We start from the raw sequence: 12,348 nt of genomic DNA on the forward strand, positions 1-12,348 counted from the left end.
ATTCCCTTGCAAGGACCCTACCTCAGAGGGAAACAATTCCATGCCTCTAGATAACTCAGACAAAAATATTTCCAGTCATTCTTGACTCCATTTCACAGCTCACATCCAAATCTTGTTGGCATTATTTTTAAAACATCTCTAACACGTGATCTCTTCCCATTTCCTTCCCCAATTCTTCTCTGGATCAAGTCTCCATCATCTCTCCAAACTAATCTTCTTTTTCCTGTCTTTCTCTCTTTAGTTTACCCAATATGGCAGCCAACATGAACACATCAATCATCTCTAATAGCTTATTATCTCATTCAGAGTAAAAGCTGGAAGCCTGTCATGGCTTAAAGGCCCCATATTCCATTTTTCTTCTTTGGTGCAGTTACAGAGGTTGGTTGCAACTTAGAAATGGAGGCTGTGAATTTAAGTGGCAGAGAGTCAACAACTGATTCCATAAGGAACAAAGCACAAGATAGTAAAAATAAATTTAAACACGAAGATCTCACTGATGAGCTAAACTTGAATAAAGTATCTGCTAATATGACAGACTACTCAAGAACTGTTAATCAGATTATGATGGTGGTAAACAACCCAGAGTTGAATTGCTTCCTCAAACTAGAGAAAAAATGTTCCCCTAATGATGCTCTTTTAAAATAAATTGACTGGTCATTATAGTCAAGTAACTGAAGTACTTTCTCCTGATAAATATAGCCAAAATGAAAGTTTTGCTCAAATTCAAGTGAGATTTGCTGAATTAAAAACTATTCAAGAGCCAGATGATGTGCATAACTACTTCCAAATGGCCAGACCAAAGTGCAAGAAATTTGCTTTTGTTCATGTATCTTTTGCACAATTTGAATTGTCTCAAGGTAATTTTAAAAAAAGTAACCAACTGCTCCCTAAATCTGTGGATAGTGGACTATTACCATTAGAAATGCCAGAAATTGTCCTGCATAATTTAAATCTCAAAAAAACCCAGCTGTTTTCAGAGAAGGAAAAAAAGAGTTTATCAGCATCTACAATATTAACTGCCCAAGAATCTCTAGTTCACTTAACATTTACAGGATAGAAGCATCAGTCGTGATTCCAGAGGGCCAGCCACTAAAGCCTGGTTTTTTACATGGAGAGATAATGCCCCCAACAAGATGCCGAAATAGATCATCAAAATCCATTGAAACAAGTTAACAAAACTAAATAGTTTTGTCCTTTTGGAAGAGTCTGAATCAACCTTCTAAATAGTCCATACTATCCAGTGAAGACAGATGGATCAGTTATGCCAAGTTTTTAAAAAAAAAAAGGCAAATCTCTGGATCAGAATGTCAAGATTTGATTATGCCTGCATGTAAACTAGGTGGAAATAATTCTTATGAACTGAGAAATTTAAAGTTTGTTTAAAATATACATTCTAAGGACTCCATCCCAGTGTCAGATGAGAATTCTGAACTTAATAACTGATTCAATAATTCTGAAGAATAAAGCTGAATAAATCCTGCTAACTAAATTAGAAGAAACTAGGATGCATCAAAAACCAAAAATTCCAGAAATCACCCAGAAACAACATCAATCAAGCAGAAAGCCCGAGTGCATGAACCAGAACCCTACTGTACTTTCAAATCAGCGACATATTCCAGACATAACCCCACATCAGAATACTGACATTCTAATGCATTGCACCTTCAGCCCTTATTTTTTTAATTAAAAATGTTTTTTAAAAGGCTCAATATTAGGAATTGTTTGCCTGCTTTGTGATGGTTGAGAAACTATTAAAATCTACAGACACTTTATCAAAGTTACATTTTTAGATGCCTAAAATAAAAAACATGGAATTAAAAAGGAAACCAGTCATTGAAATACAGTGAATGGCCTGTAATCAGACCACTCTGAATGTGTCCAGTCTGGTCTGAAATACAGTGAACAAAAATGAAAGAAATTGGAATGCATGATATATTATTAATATGTGATCTAGTACACTGAAAGGTAATATCAAGCAGACCCCAAACTAAGAGAATCTGTGCTGGACAGTTTGGTCCCTGCACCTCTCAGACCTCAGCTCTACCTCTTCTTTCCTCCAGGCGCGCAGCCCTCCTCACTCTAGCTTCTTTAAGATTCTGAGGACTCAGCTCAGTGCCTCACACATGCTAGGTAAGCACTCTCCCATGGAGCTATTGCTCCAGCCCAGCCTGCCTTCTTTGCTCATCCACCACTTGACAGATGCTATTTCCCCAAAATCCTTGTACAGATTATTCCTGCACCACCTTCATTTCTCTGATCAAATCTCACATTGCCAGTGAGGCTTTCTTTTGCAACTTTTCTCCCACACACATATCCTTGCAGAAATTTTCATGCTTTATATTTCTCATGGCCATTGTGACCATCTGAGATCTGAGATATATAGATGATTGATAAACCTATACATAGATACACAAATGAGAGACAATGTCCTGGGTCTTTTTTTTAATTGTCTATCTACACACACACACACACACTTCCCATGACGGTAGAATTTTTTATCAGATTTTTGATAATTCATCTATTTTTAGTAATAATAGTGCCTGACATATTACTGACACTCAGCAAATACTTGTTGAAAGAAGAAATGAATGAAATGACTCTCCTTCCTCAAGTGACTGTTAGAGCCGCCTTCTTCCAAGTCAGGCCATGACTCAGGGAAGTGACTACTAACTTTGCACAAGGTTATGCAAGCTCAAAATACCCACATTCATGTGGTTCCCCAAATGAGATGGATTGCTTGGAGGCCTCACCCTGGAGGGGCAGGCAGAAGACTAAGTCCTTGACTTGGGTGTTTGAACATTTGGCCACTTTTCTTAGTGCTCAAGGGTAACGGCCTGCCTGTGGACATTCTTTCTCATGTCAGGGCCTTTTAAATAAAGTTCCACTCCAGGGACCAACTGTGCAAGGTTAGGGAAGAAAACTCAGTGCAGATAAGATACTATGAGGCTGTCAGAATCTGAGCAACAGAATAAAATAATTCTTGGGGTACCATCAGTGCATACGATCATGAAAGAACACCATTTCCTCACACAGGGTGCTATCCAATCTATAGCTGTACAATATACTTTTCCAGGAATGCCAATTCCAGACTATGACTATTGATCTCTATCTAATCCTGAAAATTAATGATCACAAAAGAGAAAAAAATGACACTGAATCAGTGGAAAACTTCAAACAATAAAAATACAAACCAGAAGGATGTACAAGGTCTGCATTTGATAAGTGTCAGTGTCATGGTTTTAATCTATAGTGTCGAGCATAACATATAGAATTGTAACTATTTGGTTTTTTGTTTTGTTTGTGGTTCAGTGGGTTGTTTTACTGTGAAACACTTCCACTTGAAAGCTCCATGGAGTCACTATTTTTCAATAGTTTTAAGTGATTAAATGATGAAGGTCAAGGGATGAGGAAAATGAATGGACCTCTGCAGTTGACTCTGTTCCAGGAGAAATGTGTTTTAGTGGCACAGGTCACTGGGAAAGGGAGGTGGCTTCTATCCAGTTGTATTAAGAAAAAACAGAAACAGTATCATAAAGGTAAAGGCCCTTCTTTTTCCTCTGGTCAAGCCTATGTCCTCACAAGTGTGCAAGTTTTCCTTTTTGTGATGTGTTTTGACCCCTTCACATTCATTTTAATTCAGCAAGCACATCAGCATGATGGCATTTATCCAAGATGCTACAGTTTTCTAGGAATGTCTCTCTACAACCTCAGGCACTAGGACAGTCTTACACAGCTCTGTATTTTACATAGGGTGTGAATTCTTCTCTGAGGCTCCTTCTGGCTCCTCTAGGTTACCTGATGTGCTTGTCAGTCCATCACCCACTGGCTTCGAGCTATGGATGAGGGGCCCCCAAGTTGGGCCACCTAATTCCTGTCAGGTACAAAGAAAGCAGAGCTGATTTGGTAGCTCTTCCATTGGGGAAATAAAAGCACGTGGGAAGGGAGACAAGCATCAGAGAAGGACATTTGTGGAATTTTTGGCAAATTTTAAGACTCATAAAACATAAATGATGATTGTATATTTATGGGGTACAGTATAATATGCTAATGTATGTATATAATTGTAACTCTCAAACTGAGGTAATTGACATATCTATCACCTTAGACATTTATCATTTTTTGAATTGAGAACATTTAAGCTTTTTTAGTAGCTATTTTGAAATTTACAGTGAATTGTCATCAACCATCCTTATCCTGCTATGCTACAGAAAATTAGAAGTTATTCCTCTTCTCCATCTCTGCCCTGAAATCTGTTAGCCCATCCTCTCTCCATCCCACTGCCCTCTGCCTTCCCGAGCTTTGGGTAACCACTACGATACTCTCTATTTAAAGATCAATTTTTTTCTTTAGCTTCCACATGAATGGAAAGAAGTGATGCTTGTCTTTCTTTACTATTTGTTTTCCACTTTGTTCCCCCAACGCCTTGTAGGATGAGAGGTATCCTGGACATTTCTTTCCTGAACTTGGGTGGTTTTCTGAGTGTATGTTCTGAATCTAGTTAGTCACTGAGGTTCACTAGGCATTGAGCTCTGCTGACCTGACCTAGAACAGTGGCACAGTGAGTAACATGCTGGCAAACATCACTCTATATTTTTAATAGAGCCAAGGTGTGTGTGGAACTAGGAAGTCAGAAGCCACTCGACTATTTATCACATAAGAAACCTAGGGAAGGAAATTTGTTATATAGACGACAAAGGAGTAAAGGGTCAAGCAGGAGATAGTGAGACCACCCAGAAAAGAGTTGAAGAAGGATAAACCTTAGCTCTCCTAGCCCAAAGAGACAGAAAATAGTGGTGGTATTATTGGTGACAAGGACGTAGGACCACAGAGTATTCCCACTATGGGAACCAGCCCCACAGAGGACAATCCATTGCTGCCAGTGATTAGGGCTACAAGCTCTAATGTCTTATGAACTGCCCTCCATTTATTAATTATGGCAGAAAAAAAACCTCAGTTGGCTTGGGAGCCAAGTAGGGGTTCCCCTTGTGCTATCAGAAGGGGTCCAGGGACAGTGGGATCTGAGTTCAAAGCTCAAGAGTAAAATAACCAAGACGGGCACAGGACATGAAAGCAGCAGAGACCAACAAGCTATGGCCTAGGGAAGCTATGGCCTAGGGGTGTCAGGACCTCTGCAGGCTGCTTTCCATGTGTGAGCAAAAATAAGCCTCTCTGATGGGTACTGTGACACTCCCAAGCTAGAGATACAAATCAAGCAGCCAATGGTCACCCGACATGCTCATGATACGGCAGCAGTATGCATCATCCAGGCGGGAAAGCCACAAACCAGGACAGCTGTATCACCAGCACCTGAGAACAGATCAGCCAATGACTTGTCTGTGGATGGGGCCATGTGAAAAATGCTTGACTCCATTCCAGGTAATCTATTTCATTCCCACTCACCCTTGAAACAAGCCTCTTCAGCTCCCCTCCCACAATGGAGGGGTACAGTGGACCCCAGAAATTCATGAGGGCTATATTCCCAGAGCATCCAAGAAATGTGAAAAGCCATGCATTTCAGATATACTTATCAATGCCTATTTTTAGTTTAAACCCTAAATATGCTATGTTTCCTGCAGTTATATGATTTAATTTAATAAAATACTGTATTAGTAAAGGCTTAGAGTGTTTTGGTAGTGTCTTGGAGAGCTTAGGGCTTTAAGATGAACAAAACCAAGAACACAGGACAACTACAGGCAGTACTGCAACCTGTCATAATGCGGAAATGCGAGTGCATCTGTCAGAGATGGACTACAAGACAGCAGCCAACCACCAGCAAGAAGAACTGAGTGATGTTAGCTACTTGCAAATAAACAATTGCAGAGGATATTTGTGGTTTCCACAAACATTTTTTGGTTAAGTGTCTAAGGAAAAATCCATGAATAACTGAGCCCGCGAACTGAGAACCGTGATTTTGCTGGGGTATGCTGTACAGATAACACCACAGCAGGTGAGACAAACTCTTTGAGAAAGGATCTTGACATTGATGTTTCAGGGAATAATTATACCAATATTTGATCTGGATTGGAAATTTATTTGAAATGCAAGCATGTTAAACCATAAATGACTTAAAATATTTTTTTTCAATTTAACAGTTTGGTTTAAATTTAATATCCCATCCCTTACTTCCAAGCACAAAATGAGAACTGCTAAAGAAACATAAATGCTTTATACATAAAGAATTTATTAAGCACTGTTTGTAGGGAGCTAAAAAGTTACTATATATCTGTTGCTAGTACACTAAATAAGCAAGATACTCTCAAGCTACAAAGGAAGAACTGCTGGAAAAGTATTTCATCCCTGTAAATAATGATTGGAAAACCTGGAAAGTAGGGCAGGTAAATGGACAAACCAAGCTGACTCTCTTTCCTCTTGGATCAGGTCAAGAGATCTCATGAAGGAAGTGGGTATTTAGGAATTTTGTGGTCAGGAGTAATAACCTCACAGACTTGGGGAATGGAAATCCTGGGCATACATTTCTTCTTGATGAAATGTTGAAGATAACGGTGCGAATGGGTGTAGGGGCTTTATTAGCAGTGTATTTATTAGACTCTTGTCTCTGGGCTCCAAATCCACTGTTAGGCAGGGTCCCATCACTGTAACACAAACCTGAGATAATCATGGGTGAAGAGAAGAGGTTTATCTTGGCTCACAGTTTGGGGAGTTTCATTTCATGATCAAGTGGCCTGGCTGCTTTAGGTTTTTTGTTGTGCATCATGATGGGGGCACGGGGCCCCAGTGTCCAGAAGACTTTCCATGAGGCTTCAGCTCCTAAAAGTTTCACCACATCTCAGTAGCACCACCATGCTGGCAACCAGTCCCTTACCACATGGACATTTAAGGGACACTTAAGGTCCAAACTCTAGCCATGACCTTTTCTGTGTTCTGCTTTGTGTTGCAAGAACTGGATTCTGCAAAGCCTTTTTCATCTTTACCAGTTGGGTTCTTTACAGTGCTGCTCATGGTGGGAATTTTGGGAAGGGGATAAGAAAGAGAATGAGAGAAAAAGGACAGCTTGTCCAGTTTTGCCTTTTGCTTCTATTCTATTCTATTCTATTCTATTCTATTCTATTCTATTCTATTCTATTCTATTCTATTGTTGGTTCACATTTCTAGAGTTTTCCAACACTGAAATCCCTCTAGGTCCCTGCACCAGCTGGCCAGGCTATTCCTCAGAGTCCTTAGCCTCAGCACTGTGTCTCCTTCTGAAAGCTTCCAGGCTTCCAATTACTCCAACTCTTCCCCCTAGCTGCCTCCCATACTCAAAATTTCTGTGATCATTCATATTTCCCTGGATGTATCCTCCATCTGCTATTTCCTTATTAAATCCTTTTGTTGAAATAACTGGTGCAATTTCTGTTTTCTCGACCTCATGCCATCATGTAAGAGATGAGAAAGGAGCAAATGAAAACTTAACTAGAATTTAAATAAAGACAAGCAAAGTGAGGCAATAGCCAAGGTAATACCAAAGGTAATTTCAAGGGGCAATTAAGATATGATATGATCCTTCCACTCAGTCCAAAACCTGTGACTTCCAATAGGTTCACAGTGTGAAAAGGAGAGTGTGCTGTGCCTGCCTTAAACTAATGGCAAGGCCTCTGTACATTAAATTTCAATTTAGCTCAGGGGTGTATCTGCCTGGCAAGTGTGAGGTTGTGAGATTCATCCCTGAGACCAATAATAAATAAATAAAATTCAAAATACATTATAAACATGGTTCTATAGCAGGTTTACAATGAAGTAGAAGGTAGTAAGCATATTTGTGTGTCAATTGCTCTTGCTGAATAATTTTTATGCCAAAGGCAGTTCATTTGCATGCGTGTGTGTTGTTGTTGTTGTTGTTGTTGTTGTTTGAGATTGAGTCTCCTTACATTGTTCAGGTTGGCCTTTGACTCACTTTGTAGCCCAGGTTGGCCTCAAACTCACAGCAATCTTCCTGCCTCAGTCTCCCAAGTTCTAGGATCGTAGGCATGTGCCACCACCCTGCAGAAGTCAGATCATTTATAAAAATCTTGAAATTTACAATTGAACATATTATCTTCGTCCATTTTATGTTGCCTTCACAAAATACCTGATGCTGAGTAATGTGTAAAAAAGAGATTTATTTAGCTTACAATCCCAGGGCTTGGTAGATATGAACAGCATGGCATGGGCATCCTGGTAAAGGCTCCTGGCTATATCACAACATGATAGAGAAGCAGAAAGGGACTGGTCTCATTCAGAAGGGGCACAGCTATAAGTGATGAAGGAAGATAGCAGGGAGGTCCCAGCTTGCTCTTTATAGCAACCTGCTCTTGCAGGAACTAATCCACTTAAACACTCTCTCACCCCCTCCTAAGAGAGAGTACTAATCCATTCATGAAGATGGAGACCTCATGACCTACTTATCTTCCCTTAGGTATCACCTCTTAAAATTTATACTACCTCAATACTGCCACACTGAGGACCAAGCTTCTTACACCTGAACCTTTAGCATGTTAAAATTGTAACAGCTATCTGAAGGAATTCCTAATCATGCAGGCAAATGGCATTGCTCAGGGACCTGATTTGTCATTAACACAATTATCACAGCCAAAAGGAACACACTCTGTCTATGTTGGGAAATATCCAGTAAGGGCTCTGAGAGAGAAGATGACCCAGAATGAGTCTACTTCTTGTTGGAGAGAACTCCAAAGGCTGATCCAAGCACCATGGAGACCAGAAGATGCACAGAGAAGAATTTCCACGTGGGCTTAGGAGTGACAGAATTTTCAGAGATCTTAGTAAGTGTGGTCTCTGTGGAGCGGGGGTGGCAGAGGCTGGTGTGGACAGACTCTAGGAGTGAGTCAGGGTAGCTTTTGATGCATCATTTCACTAGTGCTGGGGAGTTGCAGGCAGCCAGTGGAGATCTGGGAGGTGTCTGCTCATGCCAATCTCCAACCATCTGGGTGATGTACAAACCAGATTGAAGAAATCCTGAGGAGTCACATTCTTCTTCAAACAGATTGCAATAGATTGTTCTCTCCACACCACTGACCCAGACCCAGTTGATGCTCTAGAATGTTTAGCACTGTCCTCTCTTTCTTACTACAAAATGTATGCCATCATCATAGGGTTGTTGGGTACTTTGTCATCCCGTTGTTCCTTCATGCAAGGGAGATAGACTTTGTCAGATATGTATAACCTCAAAAAGGAAAGAAAAGAAGATGAAGCTTGCTGGTCCTGCTCTGATCAGAATAGGACCTGAATCCTGGCTGACCCATGTACCTGTTGAGGGTCCAGAAACTTACTAACCATCCTGACCTGGAGCCTCTTCACTGGGACTCTGCAGATAACAGGATCTTCCCCAGTAAGCTGTTGTGAGAAACAGATTAACAAAGCCTGGAATATAAAGCAGGTCTGCTGGGCAGTGGCTGCTCTTGTTTTCAGAGATCTATTTATAAAATTGTTAGGTTGCATAATTCCTGCAGAGAAAATAATTATTTAAATGCTGTTGTGTATACTCTGGGGAGATTCCCAAGTAACTGGAATATCTTTCTTTTCAGGACAGACCTGTTGATGACATGTTAGATGACTCCAACAGGGTTATAGCTGTGGCTGCCACTTCATGGATGTCTGGCTTTGGAAGAAGTCAGGAACTCTGGGCTAGTAGGAAGAAATGAAAGCAATATCTTGGGCTAGAAGCTCATTCTCTTCAGCTTGTATCATATTTAGAAAGTACCCTATCTGTAAAAAGGTGTGGTGGGCATTTAAGGTTTTCTTCCAGCACCACTCCTCCCCTTTCCTTTTGCAACTGTACTGATTTCTTGGGACTGTCAAGGTGATCTATCTTCTCTAACTCCTAGATTCAAAGGATGTATGAATCCACCTTGATCCTACATGGAAGCCAGTGGGATCATTGCTGTTCCCTGGTCATGGTGACTGATTCAGTGTGTGCATATGACCTAAATTGGTCTAATCATCATGAATTTCAAGTATTTATTTGACAGGATATTCCATTCAAAATATTTGCCCTCTTTTGATGGATATGGCCTTTTGACAAGCTAGACCTGGAACATTTTGGGGTACCCTCTGGAGCCCGGAAATGAATTCAATGCAAGAGAGAGCAAAGTCAAAAGGAGAGAATCTTAAACTCCAAATTAAGTCCAAGTCATATCAGCACTTTGAGTTTTTAATAACCTGACACAATAAATTCTCACATGTGCTTACACCAGTTCAAGCCTGGAATTTTGTCATTTTCAGTTGCATGAGTTGTGAGGGATACCAGAGGAAATCCCTTCTGTTCCTTCACCTGAAGGAAGAACTAGCCTGTTCTCTCAGCTCTCTTTCATAAGGGCACTAACTTCAGCCATGAGGGCTCTACCTTTATGACCTAATCACCCTCCAACACCCTCATACTTTCACCTTGAGGGTGAGAATTTCAACACACAAATTTTAAGGAGTGCAGTCATTCAAATAATAGCATCTTTCAAAGAAAGTCCCATTGGCTGCCTCCAATCAGACACTGAAAAACAACCAAAACATTTTCATTTAAATTCATAAAGCAAGTACCTGATGAATAATTTTACCTGAATTCTCTACAGGTTAAACTGTCAATATTACTCTACTTGTATATCTTCATGGCAGCAATACACTTAGTAACTAAAAGTCATCATAAGAACTTGTAATTACCAGTATCATCCCAGGGGTCAAAGCCCAGGTACATTCCATGAGATGCCACACAAATGAAGAAGGGAGCATTTGCCTCAACACCAGCATTGAGCAGTCTCCTCTTTCACGGAATGGAGTCTTCAGTGTTCCGTGGGCACCAAACAATGCCACTTTACAACTAAAAAGGGGTTTCCTTGGTAGCAGCCCAGATGCTGATTGCCTTCAAGAGTAAATGAGTCATAATTTGTACCAGAGATGTTGGTGTAATTACAATAGTGCAAAAGCCAGAGCTTTTAATTGTCTCCATTTTAATAATGAAATTGAGCTTATGGACTAAAATCTTAGAAGTTCAGCCAGCAGTAGGCTCAAAATGTGATCTTTATGGCGCTTTGTCCTTCATATCTCTGCCCTAAGGACCAACTAAGTAAATAATTGGTAGATGCAAAAGAGTGGCCTCTAGCAGATGCCAATGGGTTGTGTGTGGAGCAGCACCATGTTGTTAGTTTTTATTCCATTCTGTTCTGTTCTGTTCTCTATCCTATTTTTGTTTTTAGTACCTGTTTTCAGTGCATGAAGTTTACATTGATTTTAGGGAGTAGGTGCATCTACATAACACATCTCGTTTTTGTATCCCCTTCCCCTTCCCACTCACATCCCTCCCTTTGACTCTAAATCCTTTTATCCATTTTCATTATTATTGCTATTATTGTTATTTTTAGTTCATGTTTTTACTTATCCCTCTAATCCCCCCCCCGTGACCTTGATCTTTAAAGACCTCCTTTCCATTTGCAAAAGCTCTACCTACCTATTTCTTTCTATCAACCCTTTATTTGCTCCTCATTCCTTCTTCATGATGCAGGTAATAGCTATTCTTCAGGAGGAGACAATCAGTGGCAGGGGTTTAAATGATGCCATTGGGAGCCACTATTCTTCCTTGCAAACCCAGCCTTCCCAGGGATATGCCTCCCAGCACAAGTCTGTCTGGTGTCTGGGGAGTTTCTGGTCTAGGCACATTGAGGAAATCCCTACTCTCTTCCCTCTTTCCTTTCTTCTCTCCTTTGTTTTTATTCCTTCCTTTCCTCCTCCTTCCTTTCTCCTGTCCCTCCCTTCTTTCCTCCTTCCCTCCTTCCCTTCCTTTCTTCTTTTCCTCCTTTTGTAGAAGAATCCTTGAAGGACATGAAAATTTTTCTTATGGAATTTTGACAGATAAAAGAGTAGATATCCTAGAATTAATAGTCTTCATTATTAATTTCTTTTTCTTGTGTCAAAGGTTTTCTGGGTTTATTTCATTGGTTAGTTTTATTTGTTTTGTGTTTTTGTTTTTGCAAGCTAAAGACACTGATTTTGGGTAACTGAAGTAAACAAAATCTATTGAAGGAATATAAAATAACTCACAGAATTTAAAGGAAAACTCAAGAATCAGATTCAGAGAAGTTGAGAGGAGACTAGGTTTGAGATTCAGGTGACACAACCCATGCACTGTCTTTTCAGGCTCTGCAACAACCACTTTCCTCTCTTGCAATAACTGGGCTGAAAAGTTCAGTTCCTGGAGAGAGTTGCACAGAGGCAGTTTTGGCTCAGCTGTTTCTCAACCTTCAGCTGTCTGGAACTTGAACTGTAAGCACACTGATTAACAGCTCCATTAATACAGTTCACAAAAGAGGAGAGAGGTCCCCAGTGGTCTATCTAGGAAAAGAAAACAGTTCCATCTGGGAGGACATA

General features: G+C 40.3%; 1 pseudogene; it reads left to right on the forward strand.

The window, feature by feature from the left end:
- The first annotated feature begins 396 nt into the window (after nt 1-396).
- LOC100714224 (dual specificity protein kinase TTK-like) lies at nt 397-1,687 on the forward strand (annotated as a pseudogene).
- The last annotated feature ends 10,661 nt before the right edge of the window (nt 1,688-12,348 follow it).

This window comes from Cavia porcellus, unplaced genomic scaffold, assembly GCF_034190915.1.
Source record: "Cavia porcellus strain 051 isolate PalLab524CR breed Dunkin Hartley unplaced genomic scaffold, mCavPor4.1 scaffold_28, whole genome shotgun sequence".
In the NCBI taxonomy this organism is placed as follows: Eukaryota; Metazoa; Chordata; class Mammalia; order Rodentia; family Caviidae; genus Cavia; species Cavia porcellus.